Source organism: Cryptomeria japonica, chromosome 9 (genome assembly GCF_030272615.1).
Source record: "Cryptomeria japonica chromosome 9, Sugi_1.0, whole genome shotgun sequence".
In the NCBI taxonomy this organism is placed as follows: domain Eukaryota; kingdom Viridiplantae; phylum Streptophyta; class Pinopsida; order Cupressales; family Cupressaceae; genus Cryptomeria; species Cryptomeria japonica.
Genome location: NC_081413.1, coordinates 655,702,430 through 655,720,672, shown reverse-complemented (window position 1 = coordinate 655,720,672; position 18,243 = coordinate 655,702,430).

Genomic DNA, 18,243 nt, shown 5'->3' with positions numbered 1-18,243 from the left:
AATACAATAAGTTCATGCATAGCATGCTTTATTTACTAAAAATAGTCCTAACGATTAATAAACAAAAAAACTATTAACTAAATTAATCTAGTTGCATGCTAGAACATCAGTTATCAACAAGTGCAGACATCGCTTAACAACAGTTCAGTAAAATGAGAACAGTTAAACTGTCAGTTACGATCACCGTCAAGATTTAGCATTTCTTTACAACAATAGAAACAACAAAAACATCTGCTGGACTATTTTCACAACCTTACCAATTAAATGCATTTCAATCTCCAAACAATCAAATGCATATAAGAAAGTTTCCGATACATTGAGAGAAAAACAAAACTTTCTTTAGATAATTTACACTCATAATATATAAATACTTGTCTTCGAATTCATTGTATATATTTTGTAATTTCAAAACAGATGGCAGGCAAAGGTGTTGTACTAATGGGCTCTCCATTGTATGCTTGCATTCTTGTTGCTCTCATCTTTCTTTCACCAACTACAATGGTGCTGGGTAAGATATATTCATACAATTTTATCTTATCGTATTATGTTTGATTGACTAAAATTGTTTAGAAACATCTAATGGTAATGAAATATTTCTTCTATGAATCTAAATGCAGGTCAGCAATGCGGTCCTAGTCTTGTGAAGGATTGTGGGAGTTGCACTGGATCTCACCCAGTGTGTTGCCGTCAATTTGATAATAACTATGTCTGCTGTAATCCTGGTACTACATGTCCAAAATCTTAAATAGTAATATTGCAGCCAATGGTGTTAGGAGTATTCCATGTGGCTTTATTTAGAGAAAAGAGTGAGGATATGATGTAATGCTCAATAAATAATTTATACTATTTACTATAATTTTTGTTTCAATTGCTTTGAATTCAATACTGTCATATAATCATATATATTTAATTTGGAAGTTATTTTACTTTTTAATAAATAAGTTGATTAGTTTTGAGATTTTAAGTATTGTAAAATTTAATTTAATCTCAAATTTTATAATTTTAATAAATTGATGTTAGAGCAATGAGAATTATATCTTGGAATGTTAGGGGCTTAAATGCCCCTAACAAGAGGTGCTTAATTAAGTCCTAGATGGACTTAGTTAAGTGTGATATTTTCATGTTGCAAGAGACAAAATTGTCAAAGGAGTCTGCTGATTTGGTTTTTTCTTCTTGGAGAAAGTGGGAATTCCTCTCCTCTCCAGCTTGTGGTGCGTTAGGGGGTTTGGCATTTCTTTGGAATAACTATAACATTGAGGTTGAGCTAGTTGCTTCTACTATAAACTAGATGTTGGCCTTAGTTAAAAGCAAGCTTTTGAAAGTTAATTTTTGGTTTTTTTATATTTATGCTCCTTCTGGTATTCAAAGGAAGACTAAATTATGGGGAGATCTTAAGAGAATTTCCTCCCCTTTAAGGCATGGTCCCTTTATAATATTTGGGGGGGATTTTAATGCTATCATTGACTTGGGAGAAAAGAAAGGAGGTATTCTTCCTAATAAAAAAATTATGGAAGACTTTGGGATGTTCATTAAGGACATGGGTCTTTTTTATTGTCAGTTTCAGAATGGGATTTTCACATGGACACATATGCGAAGAGATTTTTCTCTGATTACGGAAAGCTTAGACCATTTTTTGTTATCAGATGTTTGGATTGATTCAGAGTTTGAATTTTTTTCCTCTATTCTTCCAGTTTCAGGGTTAGATCATTTTCCAATTCCCCTATCAATTCTGGAAGATAAAGCTCCTTTTAAGCCATCCTTTAAATTTGAATCTATGTGGTTTAGAGATTCTTCCTTTTTGCCTTTGCTCAAAAAATGGTGGAGTTCTGCTCCTTATTGCTCTGGATCCTGAATGTTTCAAATTGCTAAGGAGTTGAGATTTTTGAAATTTAATATTAGAGAATGGAATATCTTGCATTTTAAGAACATCTTTTAGGAAAAATAGAGGATTCAAGATATGATTGAATGTATTAATTCACATGTGATTCAACATGGTATGGTGCCTCTTTTTTTTTTTTCAACTAAAATTGCTAAAAGTAGAGCTTGAAGAAGTTTTGTCCAGAGAAGAAATCCATTGGAGATAGAAATCAAGGGAGATCCGGCTTTCAGATGGTGATAGAAATATAATTTTTTTTCACTCTTCAACAAATATTAAAAGAAGTAAAAATAGGATATCTTGTATTGAGTGTCCAAATGGTAGACTTTTAACAGAATAGGAGGATATTGCTTCAAAGGCAGTTAGGTTTTTTAAGTCACTATTGTCTTCAGAGCATGGAGATCTTCATAATAACATTTCTTCTAATATTCCTTCTTTGGTGTCTTCGGAAGATAATAAAATGTTGATGTCTCCTTTTTCTTTGGATGAAGTTAAGAATGTTGTTTTTGCAATGAACCCTGATAAGGCTCCAGGACCGGATGGCTTTACTCCTTTATTTTTTCAGAAATACTGGGATTTTGTGAGAAATGATGTTTTATTGGCCCTTGAGGAAACTAGAAGGAATAGGTCTATTTTGAAAGAGCTTAATAATACAATGATTGCAATTATTCCTAAAAAAGAGGTTACCAAGACATTTGCTGATTTTCGCCCTATTGCTTTATGTAATACTTTGTACAAGATTTTTACCAAGGCTATTTCTTTAACGTTGGCTAAAATTTTACCTAAGATCATTTCTTTAGAACAAGGTGGTTTTTTTCTAGGAAGGGAGATGACAGAGGGAGCTATAGTGGCACATGAGGTTCTGCATTCTATTTCTACTCAGAGAATCCCGACCATGATCCTCAAATTAGATATGTTGAAAGCATATGATAGAGTAGAATAGGGGGCATTGTGTGTTGTTCTACTTAAATTGGGTTTTTCCAAGGCATGGGTCAAATAGATTTGTGCTTGTATTTCTTCTGCATGGTTCTCGATTGTAATTAATGGCTCCCCTTGTGGTTTTTTCTCCTCTTCTAGGGGTTTGAGGTAGGGGGATCCCCTGTCTCCTTTCTTGTTCATTCTTCTAGCTGAAACGTTCAGTTGGGCTATAAGAGCCGCTAAGCTGGGAGGGCTTTGGAAGGGAATTAGGATTCAGAATGTTCCACAAAGCATTTCGCATTGCTTGTTTGTAGATGATACCTTGTTATTTGGTCAGGCCTCTTTGGTTGAGGCAAGAGTGATAAAGGGGATAATACAGAATTATGCATCCTTTTCTGGTCAGAGAATCAATGTTGATAAGTCAGATTTTTTTCCTTCATGCTTCACCATTGGTTCAAGATCGATTGAAGATTTTTGGGGGATTTGCATCCGGAAATCTTCCTTGTTCTTATCTTGGTATACCTTTCTTCATTAAGAAGGATAGAGTTGAGTTTTGGGATAAGATCATTTCAATTATCTCTAGAAGGATCCTATCCTGGAATCATAGATGGTTATCTTTAGCTGGTAAGATTGTTCTTAATAAGTTTGTCCTAAATGATGTTCCTATTTATCTCATGTTTGTTTTGCAGTCTCCAAAAGCGGCTCTTGTTAGTTTGCAAGATACTCTTAGGTCTTTCCTTTGGAGTAATAATAAAGATGGTAAGAAGAAACTCCCTCTAGTAGCATGGGATAAAGTTTGTTTTCTTAAAAACCTTGGGGGCACAGGCATTAGGAGTCTAGGAAGTCAGAATTTAGCCTTAGGTGCTAAGTTGGTTTGGAAATTGTATGAGAGACCATTCTCCTTTTGGGCACTAATTATGTTTGCTAAATATTTAAATAGCGGACCAAGAGAATATGTTTTTCAAGTTTCTAATTTACCATCTGGTTCAGCTATTTGGAATTTTCTATGTAAATGTAGATCAGTGATTTTGCCTCATCTCTCATGGATTGTTCATAATTGTAGAAAGGTCAGGTTTTGGGAGGAAGTTTGGAATGGACATCCCCCTCTGGTAAACTTGAGGGATTGGTCTCCTTTAATTTCCACTCTTTCTTCCCTTTGGGGTGTCTTTGTGGCTAATTATTTTGAAATTGAGTATAGTGGGAATCTTAAGGTGCCAAAATGGAAATCAATTGAGCTTTTAGATATTGATCAAAATGTGAAATTGGAATATGAAAAGATGTTGGCAGAGAGAGTAATAATTCTTTCTAATGCTGACAATGAGCTTATCTAGACAAGGAATATCTCTGGTAAGTACACAGTGAAGGATGGCTATAATTGTCTCTTGGTTGCTAAAGATTTATCTACTTGGCCATATAAGCTGTTTTGGCATATGGCTTGCCTCCCAAAGGCTGGTGCTTTTGCTTGGTTAGCAGTGCAGGACAGGGTCCTTACAGGAATGAGGTTGGACAGGTTGGGTATTGCTGCAGTATTTTCTTGTGTCTTTTGTAATAAAAATTTAGAATCCTCTGCACACTTGTTTCTTCACTGTGATTTTGCCTATGCTTGCTGGCAGTGGTTGTTTGAATAGCTTAATCTTTCCTTTGTTATTGGTAAGGATCTCCTTTCCCACTTTAAAGCCTAGCCTCTCCTATTTGCCTCATCTTTCTATGCATGTCTTTAGATTATTTCTCCATCTATTGTGATTTGGAATATTTGGTTAGAGCGTAATAACAGGATTTTTAAACAAACAAGTTCTTCCTTAGCTGAGGTTTTATTGAGGATTGAATCTTCCATCTCTGAAGATGCTTTGTCTTTTATCTATAAGAATTTGGAAACCCTTACCTCTTTTTCTCATTAGGATGGTAGAGTAACTCGAGTTTGGAGAATGTTATCAGTCTTACCTTCTCATGGATCTATTTTAAATAAGACTAATGCTATAAGTAAGAGAAATTTTGCTTGTTGGAAACCTCCTCCGCAAGGGCACTTTAAATTGAATTTTGATGGCGCTTCTCGTGGGAACCCTGGCCTGGCAGGGGCAGGTATGGTAATTTATGATCATAAGGTAAGTTTTATTCAAGCTCGTTGTCATGCGATTGGTTTCAAGTCTAACAATTGTGTAGAATTCTTTGCTTTGTCCTTTGGTTTGGATATGGCTGTATCTTTGGGAATTAAGGACTTGATAATTGAGGGTGATTCTATGGTTATTATTCAAAGTGTCATGAAAAAGAAGATGAATTGTTGGCAATTAGAATATATACTTGATCATATTTTGCAAAAATTAGACTTTTTTGATTCCTTATTGTTTTCCCATTGTTATAGGGAAGTGAATAAGATTGCAGATTTCTTGGCTAATTTAGCCATTGACAGTGATGCTAATATGTGGGAGGTAAGTATGTATGAGATCCCTTCCTCAGTTTTGAAATTTTTGAAGTAAAGAAGGGCATAGTTGTTATCTTCATCAACCTCCTTATTTGGTGTGGCTTTTCTTTGGTGTGGGTTATGCTATGCTCGATCACAATGTTTATTTTGATAGGGTGTCTGATTATGGTTTCATTTCTGCTATGTGGTATCATTCTAACTAGTGGTTGGAGAATTGTGTTTCATAGATAGGGGTGGTTCAGACTGGTGTGTTTTTGGCAGCAATGGATATACATCCTTCAGTGATCATACTTTAATCTTCCTTCTATATGCTTCTATTGGCGGCTTCCTTTATATCTAATGCAGCTTATGTAATTGGGATGGGTTTTTTGATGTACTATGCCAATGGGCATTTGGTATTGGGTAGAATAGGCTTGTGTTACTTAAGCAATACTAAAGGGTTTTCTTACTGGTTCTCTCCCTTCAGTGCTTTTTGAACCAGACACTGTAAAAAAACTTTTAAAATTTAATATAGTTCAGTGGTTCTATCCACTTGTATCAAAAAAATTAAAAAATAAATCGATGTTACTTAAAATCAATAGAATTTAAATAAATGGATGTTACTTAAAATCTTATTAAAGTCAATGAATTTGCATGATGCAAATCGAATAAAAATGATAAATTATTAAAATTAATAATTTTTCGTACTTTCTATCCTTCCATCATAACACCATGCAATAGAAAATACCCATCATCAGAACCTACAGCCATTTAATTAATTTGATAGCAGCCATTTAAACAAGAGCTGCACTGCAGCGAAGTTCCTGCCAAAATGCCAACACCATGGAATAGACAATACCCATCATCAGAACCTACAGCAATTTAAATAATTTGATAGCAGTCATTTAAACAAGAGCTGCACTGCAGCGAAGTTCTTGCCAAAATGCCAGCATGATAGTTTTGCAAATCAGGGACCAGGTTCCAGCTTCCGTGTAAGCAAATTATGCTTGAAATAGCAGATTTCTGGGAGGGATAATGTTCTTACTTATATATATGCACATGCTTGGAATTGACTAACTCAAATACAAATGTGTGCACTTAAGACAACTAAAGGAAATATTCTACAATTTCTTAATCCATTCCTTTTAAATATATACGTCCAAACAAGATAAGAATGGTAGCTACCAGCCACTCTAGTAAATGCGGAAGCAGGGACACGGTAAAAGGGCCTTAGGATATCTGCATCAAAAACACCAATTGCACCATCACAGAAACTGGGATAGACTAGTTGGCTATCACACGAATATCAGGCACTTGAAATTGGTGCAGCCATTGAATCCTGAGGTTCTCACTACAAAAGAAATTAGCAAGTAGTCATTAGTTGTTTCTTTCAATGTTTTTATGTAAACGTCTAAATGAGCTGGTCCCACAGAGCTTAGTTGTTTCTTTCAATGTTTTTATGTAAACGTCTAAATGAGCTGGTCCCACAGAGCTACTAGGTATATTTTTTCTAAGAGTAGGAAGAATATGGTTGTTATCAGGATGTATGGTGGAGTCTACAAGCACGTAAAGTGTTGAAACGAGCTGTTGCCTTTGTCTTTCTGCGTAAGGGACATAGAATGTAAAAAGAAATAAAATCAGAACACAAATGCTCGAAGAAATAAAATCTCCTTCAATTATTATACAGAATGCTCAAAGATCTAAAATTTACTACTTTTCTCCTTGGAAATCTTGCAAAGCTTGAAAACTTTCTGCAACAGAAATTTAGATGCCTCCTCTACAACGCTTCTGAAAACACATAAATCTGAAATGCCTACTTAAAAAGCTCCTCATAGTATTTTCCAAAATCACAAACTCTGAGCGTTCCCTTTTCGAAAAAGTTTTAATCCATTTTGCTCGACCCTGGAGCAGATATGTCCCGGAGATATGAATACAAACTCCTGTACATAAAAATCTGCACCATAAAACTTAGGAACTAAATATTGAAAGAGGCGTTTGTTAAATTTATTTGCTTCCAGATAAGGTTTACATGCACGACACCGGTTGCATGCGTTTCCAAGTGCATACACGTCTGTAGCTCATATATACCAAAAACACCCACAAGAAACATACCTACAAGGATCCAAAATCTAATAAGACATTATATTCCGCATACAAAAAATTCCTTAACACACTATTCGCATTCTGATCGTTGCTCAGCAAATAGAAAATCCCTTAAAATTCTGTTCGAACCCGTACAAGACAATCGTGATTACTTGCAGTACAAATTTTTTAATTACAAAATCTGTATAAATTAAGAACTAACATAGTGACAATGCATCTTGAAAACTAAACTTTTTCTTCAAATATTTTAGAAATGGAAATGGTATCTCTATATCAAAACTAAAAATAAAAATTGAAAGATGTATGCATACTTGAGTTAGTCTAACAGTGAGTTGGATAGTCATTTTTCTACTGTCAAGTGTCCATATTTTAGTTAGTCTAACAGTGATTCTACTGTCAAGTGTCCATATTTTATTCAGTTATAAGCTAAAACAGATCATAAAATGAAAAAACTTTGTAAGCTAAAACTCATCTGAGAAGTTATTAATATGTTTAAGCGATTTCCAAACTCGAGACAAACATCTTCAAATAAATCTCTAAAGATGAGGATCGAAACCAGAGAATCTATTTTTAGTTTTAAATTTCCTTAAAGCTCAACCTGCAAAGTTTTGTAAGGCTTTTGAACCTCACTTCCTACTCCAACTATAGTTCCCTCCCACCCGGGGATGGCACCCCCGGTTCAGGATGGCCGTTCCGTCTGTCTATGGAAATGGCTTCAACAGCAGCTAGATCTAGAGGGGAGTTGTGAGCGGATAGAACTATCCCTCGGTCCAGCTCAGGTTACCCTGCTCCTTCATTGGATTGAACTAAAATCATGAATATTTAAGTAGATATATTTTATAACATATATTATAGTAATTCTTAACCCATTGGAAGTTGGCGGTGAGAAAAAATCTTCTAAATCTAAAATTTAGCTTACAAGCATATCATCAATCCTTTTGACAAATATATTAGAATCCGGTCACATGGTACCACATCTAACAGAAAAAAAAATTGGTGGCAAGGCCTCTACATCAAATTTCTTAAAGGTTAAAGTAGATCACACCAAGATCAGAGTTTAATTGATTATCTGCCTCTGAGTAAGACATTAAAGTAAATTATGATATGACAGACAGATTGTAGAGTCCATGATGGGTTCCAAGAAACGTTGAGGCATATCTCTCCATCTGATTTGACAGTCGAAGAAAACACATTATTATAAAATTATATATAATTCAATAGAATGTAAAAAAAAAAAAAAAAAAGAATTCTGATTTTTTCTCAAATCCATGTGATTCGATAGACACATTGTTAAAATATATATTATCTTCAAATAAATTTTGTACATCTAATGCATGTACAAACACTAATGCATGAATTCTCAATCTTTTCCAATGATGTTGAAACATTAATTCTTACATAAAAACAACAATGAATCAATCTTATCCAACTTGATATTTGAATACAAATACCAAATCTAGCAGTAACAAATTTATGTAAAATGTGTTTTATTTATTTTATTTTTAATAGATGTACATCTACAAGAAATGGGCATTATCATTATTTTTTTGTACATTGAAGTAACTAAATATATTACTTATTCTTGCAAATAAATAAGGAAACTTAAAAAGACAATTGACAATATAAGTAGATTATGCCAGCTCTTTAGGTTTGGTGTACATCTTTCCTCTCTCACTTGTCTCTATGTTCTTAGGTTAAGATTTACGGTTTACTTTAATTTAATGTTCAATTAGTTTAAGAATTATGGTTTACATTGCTTTAAGGTTCAATCAAGTGTTAGGGTTACAAATTTCAATTTGATTTAGGACTGGATTTAGGATTAATTTTTATTTAGCATTTAATTACATTTAGGGTTATTGTACAATTTGGTTTATGCTAATTGAAACCTACCCTTAGTTAAAATTTAACCCTGATCCTAACTTTGGTCTCTAGAATTCCCTTCCTCAATGTACAAATGTTGTTAGATTTATATAGAAAGATAATTGATTAAAATATTTTAATTTATATTGATGAAAATAAAATAATTTATAAACAACTTTTATTAAATCTAGATATGAATGGAACCTTTCCATACTTTTTGAACAAAACAAAACAAAAAATTGATATCTATGAAAAAAATCTTTTTAAACAAAACAAAAAAGTGATTTGCTACCAAGGTCAAATATTTTTCGTTCACATAATGCAATCTTTGACCTTTATTATTCAAAGAAAATTTAAAAACATGTATTGGCTAAAAAATCATGGATTGGCTATGATATTGTACATCTTTAATTTAATATTTTACCTAGTTTGATTTGGAGCCCTCTTATAATCTGTGTTTTTTTTCTTGTCATTTTATGCTCTCCAAAAATAGTCGATTCCCCGTCAATGAATTTTCTCCTTTATCATCATCGGACATAGAAAACATCTCCTTATAGAACAAATGAATTTTTATTCATTTTGGCTTCAAAGTCATGCCTAAAGAAACAAACATAATTCATAAATAATAGAGGCAACTCATAGCTCTTGAAATATCATGCAACTTAATTCATGAAAGGAAGAAGGTAAAAAGATAATTATTTTTGTAGTGAAACCCTTCCTTGAGAGAAGACATGAAACCATATATTTCACCCTAGTCCTATGTTATAATCAATTAAAGTAGATTTCTATGCGTGATTCTTAGTATGACACAATCTACTACTCAAGAGTCCTTTCCTACCGTATAAGAAAATTATCTTTTAACATGATATGTAATAGGTTCATTTGGTAGGAAAGGAGTGAACTTTTCAATAGCATGGGGAAGAGAATAAGGACGTAAGGTACATGAATAGTTAAAATGAGAAGTGGTCTTACAAAATTATTATATTCTTCTTAAGTCTTCATTATTTAAAAACTTCTTCTTTATCCAATATTTTTTTGTAATGTGATAAAAAGTTTTTTCTTTTCATAAAAGCTTTTCCCTTCTTTATGTCTTTTCTATAAGGATCTTCTACAATATCCTTTATTTTCTCACCTAGAATATTCTGCTTATTTAGTAGTTGAAATGTTAATCTATGTGGCCATCATGGGCCTATAAACGCTATCCATAGAGAATAGATTATTGAGATAGCTTTATTTTGTGAGTCAACACTTATGTCCTAGATTCCACAAAGGCATTTCTATAGTGGGCTTGTCAATTCTATCAATTAGTTGATTAAAGTTGATTAAAGAAAAAACATTGTAGGAAGGGATTGATATGTTTCTTCCTTCATTAAAATCTTTTAGAATTCTATGTATTTTGAATTCTTTCATTTATGGGATAGTTATCGAATTTAACTTAATTATTTTAATTATATTGAGAGCAATATTACACTCACATAATGGAATGAAGAATGTTTTTTTTATTAAGATAAAATGGGTTTTACATGGACCCAAATCCAAAGTCCAGAAATAAAATAAGAAGAACAATTGCAAACCAGTCTAGAGATAGCTACTCAACATAGATAAAAATAAGGGAAAAACCCACTTAGCCCAACTAAAGAATAATAGTAAAATGTGGGAAAGCCTAGCAAACACTAAGTTGAGAGTTTCCATAAGCTCAAAAATTTTCTCAATAATATTTTTGTTGATTTCTTCAAGCTCCTCCATGGTACTCCTTGTGGTGCTTTTCTCTTGGTTTTTTGCTCGTAGTTCTGGCAGATGGTCCTATATACACCTACATTTCCGGTCCCTATAAATTTACTTCTAGATTTCTTCTTTTAGATTTGACAGGTGATGGTGGGATGCTATTGAGCAAATGGGCTTTATGGGAAGTGATTTTATCATTCAATTTTTTGAGGCCTTCTACGATGTTATTAATGGCTTGTTTGCTAATATCCAAACCTTGAGATTACCTTTTAGCTCATCCATACCCTTCTCGAAATTGAAAATTCTAGCTTCTTGCTCAATTTTCATGACGACATCTTCAGCCAATTTCTAGGTCATTTTCAAAAGATTATTGGTTTTATCCGGCATGGGGTTCTGCATGAAGGTGTTGATGATCTCTAAAATACCTTCTTTGATGAAAATAATTTTACTAATTACCCAAGAGAAACACTTATGTTGTCTAGTGGAGGAAATATCCAAAAGCATATCAATATCCACTTAATCACTTTTACTACTTCCAGGATCAACTTGGTCTACATTAAGGGGGCATATCCAATTTAATCTCGTCTTGTCCTTTCTCTTTTGAATCTACCTCTTTCCTCACCTTTTGATTTTTAGAGATGTTACGACTCATGTCTTAGGGTTTGGAAGGTGGTTTTTTATACTTTCTAGCTACAAATCTAGGGTGGGGTTTACTTTTTCTACTACTATTAGCTCTAGGAGTATCCTTCTTGGTGGTCCCTCTTCCTTTGAGGGCTAATATTTTGAATCATCATCAGGCACATGAAGATCACTCCAATCCATGGCCATCTCAAGTGAACCCTTATCATCCTCAATTTTTGTGTCCAACACCACATACAAATTAGGCCTAGAGGAGGGTTTAGGGTTTCTCTCAATTTTATGGACTGGGGAAGGCTTAACCTAATTCATTTTAGCATATTTCATGATTACAAGAATAAGTGCCCCATGTAACACATGGCTATCATTATTGTTAGCATGATTAGAGAGTCCATGCCCCAAAGAGGAAAGAAAATAAAATAACAAATAAATCTTCCTATCATGTCTAAAGTGACTTAAAATAGTAAAATGATAGGAGAAAATACTTGCAAAAGGACCATCTAAGGTAATGTACCTCATGATGACCTCTTTCATATCAGCCCAATGGCTCATTAAATATTTTTTGTTATAGCACTCATCAACCATCTTCCTCACTCTGCTTGTCAAAGAACACATACAAGACTTCCTTCATTTCCTTGTGCTCTCTGTAAAATTTCCTCCCATCCATTGATAACACAATAATTTATGTTTTAAAAGCTTCATCGATTCTGAATTCTTCTCCATAATAATTGAGAATGCCTTTATTCTAGCCTTTTATAAATTCTTTTGCCGCCCTAGGGTCTTGATCATGCATCTTTTTAAAGTAAGAGTCAAGGCCACCATATGAAATCTCTATCCACAATTCCTTGTTTTGTTCCCATTTTTTGCATGAAGTTGGCTCAATTCTATTTTTATCTTCTCCAATATTCACATTACCCTTGCCAATTATGTGGTTTACTCTTTGAAACCCAATCCCAAACCATAGGACACAAAACCTAGGAGCCGAGAACAATCTGGAGTGTTGTGTCTATTCCACTTATTACAAGAAGTATCTTTACTCATGTGAAATGATGACATCATTAGTATTCGTTCATTGAGAGAAAACAAGATCAACAACATACCTTCATGTCAGCTCACACAAGTACATTGATGAGTTTTCCCCTTCCATCCACTACTTGATTTTCTCATACACCATACCCAAACTAGCCACATAGTCTATAGGTTGGTTACCTTCACATGTGTAATTCAAATTTTATCCAACTTGGCAATCAACTCGAGGCAATCTTGGATTAAATGTTTGATTTTCTAATTAGGAGGCTTCTATTTAATTAGATAGTTAATGAATAATGTTTATTAATAAAAACTCCCTTTGATTTAAATTGATGTTTGTCCATGTAAGCACACCAAGATGCATAATTATTAGTCAATTTAATTTTTAAAATATATTTAACTAGCATACCTATATTTTATTAATAATATTTATCTAGAAGATGATATCAAATTTTAAAAATCTTTCCCTTTAGCATAGATTAATTAGTTTCATACAATTAATATTTATTAAATTTATTCATATTTTAGAATATAAAATGACTTGCATACAAAAATAAAATAGAAGTTTCTTTTAAATCTAGATTAAAAATTATAATTTTTTCATTTAAAAAATAATAAAAATAAGAAGTTTCTTTTTTAATTTAGATTTGATTGTTTTAAATCTAGATTTAAAAATATATATTGTTTTTACATTTAATAAATAATAATAGTAGGGAAATTCTTTTTAATTTAGATTTTAGTTGTTAGCTTATTTTTAAATTATGGGTTGTCTAGTCATTAAAATTACACTGATAAGAAAGTTGGGTGGGTACCATTCTATTATAATGCCTCTCTACATATTATGATTGTCTCAAATATGGATTTAAAAACTTTTCATAATTGAAATAAGTGCTACCTAGTGGTGATGACTTGCCTTTATATTTTTTTAATAAAACTATTTATTGTAATTCTTATTTATTATAATTTTGATTTATTGTTATTTTAAAATTATACTTTAGTAATATTAACTCTAACTCTCACTTCAATAAAATATTTTTAGTAATTATAATATAATATAAAAATTGGCTTGTTAATGGGGCTCTTGAGATTGTTGTAGATTACGAGGGGAATGAACTTGTTGATTAGATGAAACTAGATTTAGGATGCATGAAATTCAACTTTGACAAGGTGTCAAAATAGAGTCTAAGCCCTTTAGATGTAGGCTTCATGGCAAGAGATTGACACAATAATATTTTAGCAATTGGAGCTAAAAGATTGAAGGAAGGTACAAATAATGAAGTTGAAATATAATTGGCATTATTAGTAGCCAAGATGTCTAGGAAATTATCAATATCACAATTACATTTGGAGGGTGATTTTCTAATTGTTTTCAATTCAATTATCAAGTATGTAATTTCAGTGAGGAAATTAAATAAATACTTTAAAATTTTAAGAGAATTTTTAATGACGTTTAATGATTTTAAAATTACTCGTGTTGAGAAAAGGAAATATGGTGGGAGATAGGCTATCGAAGGATAATTCTCATTAATTGAGGAGCAAATTTTTTTTTTATCAGGAGGATTTATATGAGACCCAACTAGATTAATAATGATGGGTTGCATGCTACCAATTGCATAAACTATAATGGAAAGGTGTGTAGTTTAAATATGATAGGATGGGAATTATGTTTTAAAGGTATTTTTTCCCATTTTTATCACACAACTATTTGAATTTCATGTAAGGTGGCACGTAGAGGGTTGGTGAATAAGAGTTAGATGATAGAGGTGAATTTTACACTAGTTACTAGTAAGAAGAAATTGGCATTTTTGGGTCGAATCTTACCGAAGAAATTGCAAAGAGTTTCCAAGCATGATGAAACTTTGTTTGTGGAATAATTTATGAGAACAAATAACTAAGAACTAATATACATCTAATATTTATATCATTTAACTAGTGGAATGGGGGTTGGAGTTGGGAAGCAAAGAAGATGTTCAGTGGATCCTAAAGGAATGTGTAAATGAGGAGTGGACTTTTGGTTTGAGGCTGATTTGGAGTGGGCACATCTAAGTGAAGGTCTCATGAAACCAAAGAGTGACTGATTGAAAATTGGAGATCAAAGTCTATGACTTCAATCTTTCATTCAGTAGAGTGCTTTGAGTAATATGGATGGAAGAAAATTTGAAGCCCATATTGGCTAGACACTTCAAAATATTATCTCTCTAAATAAATATTGGAATAAGATAGTGCTTGCATGATGAAGGACCAGAAAAGGAAAGCTTGTGTGAAGTTCAAATTTGAAGATTATTGGGTCAATAGATCCCTTAGGATAGCCAAAAAATAGTTTATAAGGGAAAAGGATAATTTTTTGGGGATACTTTGTAGGTTTTTTATAGTCTCTCTATATGTGTGTGTGTGTGTGTCTAAAATTTTGTTGATATTTTGTAATTTTGTATGAATGTCCAACTATAGTAATGGCGTCAAGGTATATTTTATGTATTTATGAATAGGGAAAACAATCAATAGGATTCATGGAGAAAAACAAGTTTCATTTTTTATTATGAGAATTTTAAAGGACCATGCCAATTGATACTACATAGTCCCAAAAAATCAAGCCAAACTTCTGTGAACATATCCATATCATCTCCTGCCTAGATGCAGGTTTGTGTCTCTGTATGACATATGTAGATCAATATTTCTATCAAATTTCTTCAATAATTTACTATCTTTCCCTAATCTTCAACCATTCAATTCAAGTAAATTCAATTCAATGAGGATAGGGACCTATCAAATGAGCTTAAAATATAATTAGAATATTGGTATATCAATGCTAGATCAATTAGATTCCTCTCCTCAATGTGTTGTTTAATTAGTTCATTAATTAGATCATCTTAATTTAACCCTAACCCTGAGTTTACCCCACCACATTTTTGTGAAGCTAACTTCTAGTACCATCTAAGGTAATGTACCTCATGATGACCTCTTTCATATCAGCCCAATGGCTCATTAAATATTTTTTGTTATAGCACTCATCAACCATCTTCCTCACTCTGCTTGTCAAAGAACACATACAAGACTTCCTTCATTTCCTTGTGCTCTCTGTAAAATTTCCTCCCATCCATTGATAACACAACAATTTATGTTTTAAAAGCTTCATCAATTCTGAATTCTTCTCCATAATAATTGAGAATGCCTTTATTCTAGCCTTTTATAAATTCTTTTGCCGCCCTAGGATCTTGATCATGCATCTTTTTAAAGTAAGAGTCAAGGCCACCATATGAAATCTCTATCCACAATTCCTTGTTTTGTTCCCATTTTTTGCATGAAGTTGGCTCAATTCTATTTTTATCTTCTCCAATATTCACATTACCCTTGCCAATTATGTGGTTTACTCTTTGAAACCCAATCCCAAACCATAGGACACAAAACCTAGGAGCCGAGAACAATCTGGAGTGTTGTGTCTATTCCACTTATTACAAGAAGTATCTTTACTCATGTGAAATGATGACATCATTAGTGTTCGTTCATTGAGAGAAAACAAGATCAACAACATACCTTCATGTCAGCTCACACAAGTACATTGATGAGTTTTCCCCTTCCATCCACTACTTGATTTTCTCATACACCATACCCAAACTAGCCACATAGTCTATAGGTTGGTTACCTTCACATGTGTAATTCAAATTTTATCCAGCTTGGCAATCAAGTCGAGGCAATCTTGGATTAAATGTTTGATTTTCTAATTAGGAGGCTTCTATTTAATTAGATAGTTAATGAATAATGTTTATTAATAAAAACTCCCTTTGATTAAAATTGATGTTTGTCCATGTAAGCACACCAAGAGGCATAATTATTAGTCAATTTAATTTTTAAAATATATTTAACTAGCATACCTATATTTTATTAATAATATTTATCTAGAAGATGATATCAAATTTTAAAAATCTTTACCTTTAGCATAGATTAATTAGTTTCATACAGTTAATATTTATTAAATTTATTCATATTTTAGAATATAAAATGACTTGCATACAAAAATAAAATAGAAGTTTCTTTTAAATCTAGATTAAAAATTATAATTTTTTCATTTAAAAAATAATAAAAATAAGAAGTTTCTTTTTTAATTTAGATTTGATTGTTTTAAATCTAGATTTAAAAATATATATTGCTTTTACATTTAATAAATAATAATAGTAGGGAAATTCTTTTTAATTTAGATTTTAGTCGTTAGCTTATTTTTAAATTATGGGTTGTCTAGTCATTAAAATTACATTGATAAGAAAGTTGGGTGGGTACCATTCTATTATAATGCCTCTCTACATATTATGATTGTCTCAAATATGAATTTAAAAAGTTTTCATAATTGAAATAAGTGCTACCTAGTGGTGATGACTTGCCTTTATATTTTTTTAATAAAACTATTTATTGTAATTCTTATTTATTATAATTTTGATTTATTGTTATTTTAAAATTATACTTTAGTAATATTAACTGTAACTCTCACTTCAATAAAATATTTTTAGTAATTATAATATAATATAAAAATTGGCTTGTTAATGGGGCTCTTGAGATTGTTGTATATTACGAGGGGAATGAACTTGTTGATTAGATGAAACTAGATTTAGGATGCATGAAATTCAACTTTGACAAGGTGTCAAAATAGAGTCTAAGCCCTTTAGATGTAGGCTTCATGGCAAGAGATTGACACAATAATATTTTAGCAATTGGAGCTAAAAGATTGAAGGAAGGTACAAATAATGAAGTTGAAATATAATTGGCATTATTAGTAGCCAAGATGTCTAGGAAATTATCAATATCACAATTACATTTGGAGGGTGATTTTCTAATTGTTTTCAATTCAATTATCAAGTATGTAATTTCAGTGTGGAAATTAAATAAATACTTTAAAATTTTAAGAGAATTTTTAATGACGTTTAATGATTTTAAAATTACTCGTGTTGAGAAAAGGAAATATGGTGGGAGATAGGCTATCGAAGGATAGTTCTCATTAATTGAGGAGCAAATTTTTTTTTTATCAGGAGGATTTATATGAGACCCAACTAGATTAATAATGATGGGTTGCATGCTACCAATTGCATAAACTATAATGGAAAGGTGTGTAGTTTAAATATGATAGGATGGGAATTATGTTTTAAAGGTATTTTTTCCCATTTTTATCACACAACTATTTGAATTTCATGTAAGGTGGCACGTAGAGGGTTGGTGAATAAGAGTTAGATGATAGAGGTGAATTTTACACTAGTTACTAGTAAGAAGAAATTGGCATTTTTGGGTCGAATCTTACCGAAGAAATTGCAAAGAGTTTCCAAGCATGATGAAACTTTGTTTGTGGAATAATTTATGAGAACAAATAACTAAGAACTAATATACATCTAATATTTATATCATTTAACTAGTGGAATGGGGGTTGGAGTTGGGAAGCAAAGAAGATGTTCAGTGGATCCTAAAGGAATGTGTAAATGAGGAGTGGACTTTTGGTTTGAGGCTGATTTGGAGTGGGCACATCTAAGTGAAGGTCTCATGAAACCAAAGAGTGACTGATTGAAAATTGGAGATCAAAGTCTATGACTTCAATCTTTCATTCAGTAGAGTGCTTTGAGTAATATGGATGGAAGAAAATTTGAAGCCCATATTGGCTAGACACTTCAAAATATTATCTCTCTAAATAAATATTGGAATAAGATAGTGCTTGCATGATGAA